Source organism: Eulemur rufifrons, chromosome 7 (assembly GCF_041146395.1).
Source record: "Eulemur rufifrons isolate Redbay chromosome 7, OSU_ERuf_1, whole genome shotgun sequence".
Taxonomy (NCBI): domain Eukaryota; kingdom Metazoa; phylum Chordata; class Mammalia; order Primates; family Lemuridae; genus Eulemur; species Eulemur rufifrons.
In genome coordinates, this window is record NC_090989.1 from 144,460,757 (window position 1) to 144,468,192 (window position 7,436).

Genomic DNA, 7,436 nt, shown 5'->3' on the forward strand with positions numbered 1-7,436 from the left:
TTGAATTTCCCTCCTTGCTTTAAGCTGCCGGTATAGAACTAAATTCAGTAACTAGTATCTTTATCCATGTTTTATTGGTGGCCTTGATATCCTGTTGATTCATATTAAGTTTGTGGGCAACACCTAGGTATTTTTTAATCTGCTGCTATAAGAAAAAAAGATCTTTTCATGTCATTTGTTTTAATTTTGAGAAATGTTTCAGGAAAGTATAGATAATATTATAAAAATTTCTAGGAACCTGTCAACATTTTGTCACATTTGCTTCAAGTATTTTGTTGGGTTTTTAAAAACTTTAAAAAAATTAATTATAGACTCATGGTAATTAAAAAATAATACAGAGAAGTTACTTTTACCCCTGGATGCTACCACCCAGCTTCCCCCAGTGGTAGCATCTAGCATAACTATAATACAATACAATACCAAAAAAGGAAATTAATATTGGTACAATCTACAGATCTTATTCATATTTCACCAGTTTTTATATACATACATTCATTTGTGTGTATGTACTCACATGTGGTCTATAGTTGTATGTAATTCCATCACATGTATAGATTCCCAGGACCATTAACACAATCGATTCATCAGCACAATGCACTTCCTCATGCAACCCCTCCCCACCATCTCTAACACTTGGCAACCATTAATCTATTCTCCATCTCTATAATTTTGTCTTTTAGATAATACTATATAAATAGAATCATACAGTATATAGCCTTTTTTCTATTTGTAGATTCTAGTCAGATTTATTATCTGTATACAGAAATTGTTCCTTTTTTCTTTCTGCAGGCAGTCCTTAACTTATATATGTGCCTTCCACACAAATGATTGTGTGTGGAAAGCTCTCTTTGGCCACGTGGGAAGAGTAGGAGAAGGAAGATTCACAATTTCAATTTCGCTGCCTGAGCTATAGCAGTTCTTGGCATCTCAAGTCGAAATTTTGAATTAATTTTCTTAGAGAAAATATATTTGGCAGGTAGTTTCCTTAGTGGTAGCACTAGTATTCTAGTACTATATTATAGATACATTATGGGTCCAATAGGCTTTTTTTAATTTTAAATTTTATTTGTTTGTTTGTTTGTTTGTTTAGAGATAGTGTCTTGCTCTTTCAACCTGGCTAGAGTGCAGTGGCATCATCATAGCTCGCTGCAACCTCAAATTCCTGGGCTCAAGTGATCCTCCTGCCTCAGCCTCCCGAATAGGTGGAACTACAGGCACGTACCACCACATCCAGATAATTCCCAGAAAATTTTTTCTATTTTTTTGTAGATGAGATCTCACTCTTGCTCAGGCTGGTTTGGAACTCCTGGCCCCAAGCAATCCTCCTGCCTTGGCCTCCCAAAACGTTAGGATTACAGGTGTGAGCCACCGTGCCTGGCCAATAGACTTTTTAAACTGGATCAAGTACTATTCATTACATTGTTCTTTGAGAAAATATATTCCAAAGCCCCAATTGGAAAACATCCCACTGGTGTTTGTGAATACTGTGTTAGAACTGTGTGACCAAATTTTGCTTTGCTGAACATTATTTGAACTGGGAGTGACTTATCTGACCAGGATCAGAGAAACAAGAATATTTGAATTTTTTACTTGAGGTAAAAATAGTATAAAACCTTTTGAGATTGGTAAAAATAGTATAAAACCTTTTCACTCAGTATAATTCCCTTGTGGTACATCCAAGTTCCCATTGTTGCATGTATCAATAGTTTGTTCCTTTTTATTTCTATACTATTCCACGGTAGGAATGTACCGCAGTTTGACCATTCAGCTGCTGAAGGGCACATGGGTTGTTTCCAGTTTTTGTCTTCTACACATAACGATGCTACATAAATAGCATTCATATCCAGGTTTTTGTGGCACACAAGTTTTTATTTTTCCATGATAAATGCCTATAAGTGTGATTGCCGAGTTATAGGATAAATGTATATTTTGTTTTACAAGAAACAGACAAATTATTTTCCAGGGCTGTAATATTTTACATCTCCACCAGCAATGTATGAAAGTTCCAGTTTCTCTACATTCTCATCAGCACTTGGTATCATCACTACTTTTTATTTTAGCTGTCCAATAGGTGTAATACCTTGTTGTTGGTTTTCATTTGCATTTCCCTAATGCTAATGATGTCAAACATCTTTTCATGTGCTTATTTTCCATCCATATATCCTCTTTAGTGAAATGTCTCCGAATGTCCTTTGCCCATTTTCTAATTGCATTGTTTGATATTTTTCTGGAGCATTTTGAGAGCTCTTTATGTATTCTAGATACTAGTCCTTGGCTAGCTACATGGTTTGAAAGTATTTTCTCCTGGTCTGTAACTTGTTTTTACACTTATCAATTTGCCAGTTATTTCTTTTATGAATCACGTTTTTGGTGTCACTCCTCACCTAACCAAAGGTCATGAAGATTTTCTCCTACATTTTTTTTAAAAGTTTTATAGTTTTACATTTTATAATTAAGTCAATGATCCATTTTGAGTTAACTTTTGTATTAAGGTGTGGGGTTTATGGCAAGTTTTTTGTTTGCTTTCTTTTTAAATAGACTTCATTTTTTAGAGCAGTTTTTGTAGCACTGCAAAGCTGAATGGAAAGTAGAGTTCTCATACACCCCCTTTCCCCAACACACACGCACACACTCAGCCGCTGTCAATACCCCCCAACGGAGTGGCTCACTTGTGACAACTGATAAACCTACGTTGATGCATCATTATCACCCAAAGTTTACATTAGGGGTCACTCTTGGGGTTGTACGTTCCACGGGTTGAGTTTGGACAGATGTAGAATGACATGTATCCAGTATTATAGTATCATGCAGAGCAGTTTCATTGCCCTAAAAGCCCTCTGTGCTCTGCCTATTCATCCTCCCTCCCCCAACCCCTGGCAACCACTGATCTTTTTATTGCCTCTATAGTTTTGCCTTTTCCAGAATGTCATGTAGTCAGATCATACAGTGTGCAGGCTTTTCAGATTGGCTTCTTTCACTTAGTAATATGCATTTAAGTTTCCTCCATGTCCTTTCATGGCTCCATAGCTCATTTATTTTTAGTGCTGAATAATATTTCATTGTCTGGATATACCACCATTTATTTATTCACCTACTGTAGAACATCTCGGTTGGTTCCAAGTTTTAGCAATTATTAATAAAGCTGCTATAAATATCTGTGAGCCGGCTTTTGTGTAGACATAGGTTTTCAACGCATTTGAGTAAATACCAATGAGTGAAACTGCAGGATCGTATGGCAAGTGCATGTTAAGTTTTGTGAGAAACTGCCGAACCGTCTTCCATTCTGCATTCCCCCCAGCAGTGAATGAAGCTTCCTGTTGCTCCACATCCTTGTTAGCATCTCATGCTGTCAGGGTTCTGGATTTTGATCATTCTGGTAGACGTTTAGTGATATCTCATTTTTTTCACCAATGTGCATTTTTTTTGCCTATGAAAGTCTGACTGCTCTAGCACTCCAACTATTTTTAATATAAAAATAAGATTCTTGATGAAGTTGAAGCCCCTTTGTCCCTAATCTCTAGTCCTATTCGCCCCTTCCCTTCTGAGGGAAACTCTACCATGAATTCAGAGTGTGTCTTTCTGGTCCTTTTTTACACTTTCACAGATATATAGGTAAGTATCTATGAACAATATAGAGTGTTGTTTTATACATTTTTAATTTACATAAATGCTATCATGGTGTATGCATCATTCTTGCTGGTTTTGCCAAACTTTCTTTCATTAAGCACTCTAGGGTAGTTAGAAGCAATTATCTTACCCCACTGGTGATATGTATGTAAGATTAGTTCATTCATTTTAGAAGCAATTATGTAGTATTTCATTATAGGATTTTGCCAGATTTTATTTATTCATTCCACTCAGTGCATATTTAAGTAGTTTCTAATCCCTATGTTATAGTTATATAATTGATTTTTGAAACCTACATTATGCCTAAACATTTATACTTTATAAGGAAGATTTGTTATTTTCAGCCACTCTGCAACTTGCAATAACTCTTGATACACTTTGAGAATTTCCCATCTTTTAATGTTGCCTCTAAAAAGTAGAAGCCAGAAACTCACTTTTTCAGCCTCCTTTTGCAGCTGTAGGACTGAGGCACTGCCAGTGACATTCAACTGTGCGAGGCCTTGATTCAGAAGTGAGTGACAGAGAAGGAGGGGCCAAGGTGGAGAAATATCGAGACTTCAGAGCCAGCCATGGCAGAGGTCCTTGAGGTCCACCACGTACCCAGCATTGACACCATGAGCCACTGGTTCTGTGCCCTGCGATATAAACAGCCCTCCCCATCCCTGGAGTTCTTCAGCATCAGGGGCTTGTTCTGGGCTGTGGAACATCAAGCCTCCTTCCCTAGGTGTCTACCTTCATCTTGTGCTTAAACTAGCCAAAGTGTGTCCTGGCTTGTTGCAACTAAGAATCCTGTCTGATCTAGATATTGGTACCAAGAGTGACTGCAAATGACAGACCTCAAGGAGATGACGATGTGGGCTTCTTATCTGATCTGTTTGAACCTGAGGGCAGTGAGGATCCATGAAGTGTTAAAGGGTGATGCTCTAGCAGCCCAAGGCAAATTGTCAAAACAGGGCCCCGTGGCATGAAGGCAAGACGGGGGGAGGGATGGAATAGCAGCTGCCCTGAACTCTAGGGAGGGCTCAAATAACTGAAGGACTGTGGGGTAAGCTGGTTATTTCCAACTGCCCTGGAGAACTTGATGAAAAAGAACAAACAGCTCAAATTCTACCTTTTTCGTTCAAGGCAAGTTCAGGGAACAAGACACTTTCTATGTCAGGGGTAAAACAATCTTCATCTCGTGCAGCCATAGGTTTGCCAAAAGTCAGACTCTGAATCCTGTGGGTTGTCAAATTATAAAATCCATTCAATCTACAGATCATCAGATCCCTTATGTGAAACACAGAGCATCAATAAGGAAATGAGTGGGACCCAAGAATTGGAATGGGGACATGTGGAAGGATTCCATGAGCCGCCTTTGCCCCTGTCTAATGGGGCTGCCCCTGCCTCACTTGAAGACCTGGAAATAACAACACAGTCGCCTTGAGGGAGATGCCTGTTCTCTGTATGCCCACTCCTCTCCTGCCTTCTATGCCCTCGGATCTGCAGGAAAAGACCCACCAGGGGGCCGATCACATCATCAAACCATAGAAGGTGGTTCAGGACGGGCCGGCATGCTGAGGAAGGCCCGGCAGGTGGCTCCGCAGTGCAGCAGGCACTGAGGTGAGCCCAGCCCTCCTGAGCAGGTGCGAGAGCTCTGGGAGGTGCTGCCTCGTCGTGCCTAAAACGGAAGGATAGAGACATAGCAACATGTGTTATTTAGAAAGATAAACGTAAATACCCAAACAATCAGTTTAACATGGTAGCCCCCCGAGAAGGGGCAATGGAAGTGGGTGGCAGGGGATGTGGGCTCCTGCACCAAAACTTACAGAATTACTTGACTCTTTAAACTTGACAATTTTGATAAGAGTAAAAGCTAAATTTTCAAATCATTTGTAAAGGATAATATCAGCCGCCTGAAAAAATGACAAAACTTAAGGAATTATGTGGAACAGGATAATGTAGGCCTCAGGTTCAATCTAATCAATGACCTTGTGCTCTGTGTAGAGAAAGCAAGCCTGGCTGGAGGGGGTGCGGTGCAGTGGTGAGAGCCTGGATGCCAGTCACAGGGGGGCTCTGGGAGGGAACTTCGGCAGTTGTGTCCGGGACTGGCAGGAGGGAAGGGCCCATCCTAGCCCAGGCTCCCCAGAAAACAGAGCCTGAGGCAAAGGTTTAGGTATCAATGTTTTATTGGAAGTGCAATCCCAGGGAAGCAAAAGTGAGGGAAAAGAGGGTGTAGAGCAAAGAAGGGAGAGAGCTACTGAGCTGGCCACTGCTCAACTAGTCAATCAGGGACCTTACAGGCTGAACTTCTGTATCTTCTGGTCTCTCTAAGCAAGCGACAAAAATGTCATTCATCTGCTAGCTTTCCTCCGTCTCCAGGACTCCAGCGGTCAAAACTGGCCTCCGTGGAAGTTAACCCTTCCACACTTTCAGTGTACAAAGGATACCAGGGGCTCCCTCACCAGCTGCTGGAGAGTCAGATGCCATGCCCTGCGTCACGGGACTGTGAGTCCAGAGTGGTGGGAGGCAGCAGCAGCGCAAAGCCACAACGTCACTGCAGGGTACAGCGGGGCCCACAGAGAGGAGCTAGCTGCAACACTGAACCAAGGGCCTGAAGATGAGTGTGGGAGGACCTCGCAGGAGGTGTCCGACACGGGGCCTGGCTCATCACCCACAGCATCTATAGTGGCAGCCCTATAGTGGCAACAGATGCATCTGGCCTCAAGCCCCACCTCCAACATTCACGGTCACCAAAGAAGCCACTGATAGTCAAGGTTCTCACTATAAAACATCCTATATCAGCCCATACATTTCTTGTGAGTTTGGCTCAGGGCCTCCCAGGGTAACACCCCATCCCTTCAGCAAACTGCAACAAAGATGAGTACAGGGTTTGCATTTTACTGACCTCTGGGAATGAATAAAATTCATCAGAATAATGTATCCATTCATTCAACAAATAATTACCAAAAACCCACTAAGTACCAGATAATGTAGTGGTAAGCAAAAATCGAAAGGGTTTTACCTTTAGAGCATACAGTTTGAAAAGGAAGACAGTCATGAACAACGATCAAACCAAAAAAAAGGGTGTTATAAGGGCATGAAATGAAAGGGTCTGCCTATCCTGGGACATCAGGGAAGGCTTCCCTAAGGAAGAGATGACTGAGAAGGAGGAATAACTAGGTGAAGAAGCAGAAAGCATTCCAGGCAAACGGAACAGCATGTGCAAAGACCTATAGGTAGGTGGGAGCCTGGATTGTTCACAGAACTGAGAAAAGCTCAGAAGCCAGAGAGTAGGTGCCAAAAAGCACAGGTGAGGTGAGCCATGAGGGCAGAGCCAAGTACTCTGCCGGCAGGTGTCTGCAAGGATCGTGCCCCTCTGTGCCTTCCAAAGCTGAAAGGAAGGCCCAAGGTGAAGGCAGCACTGTGCCAATAAGAGTCTGAATTAATTGGAAGAAAATCAAATAATCAGGCTACCAGCTGTCCTCTGGTGGTCAGGACACATCAGTGCAGCTTTTCTGACAACTGCTTAACAGGTATGTGAATATTTTTGAGTTTTATGGGAACAGAACATTTAACTTCATAAAACTTTGGTGAGCTGGGCATGGTGGCTCATGCCTGTAATCTCAGCATCTTGAGAGGCCACGTGGGAAGATTGCTTGAGGTCAGGGGGTTGAGATCAGTCTGGGCAACATAGTGAGACCCCTTCTTTACAAATAAAAAAAGTTAGCTGGGCCTGGTGGCATGTGCCTGTAGTTCTAGCTACTCAAGAGGCTGAGGCAGGAGAGTCACTTGAACCTAGGAGTTTGAGCTGTGATCGCACCACTGCA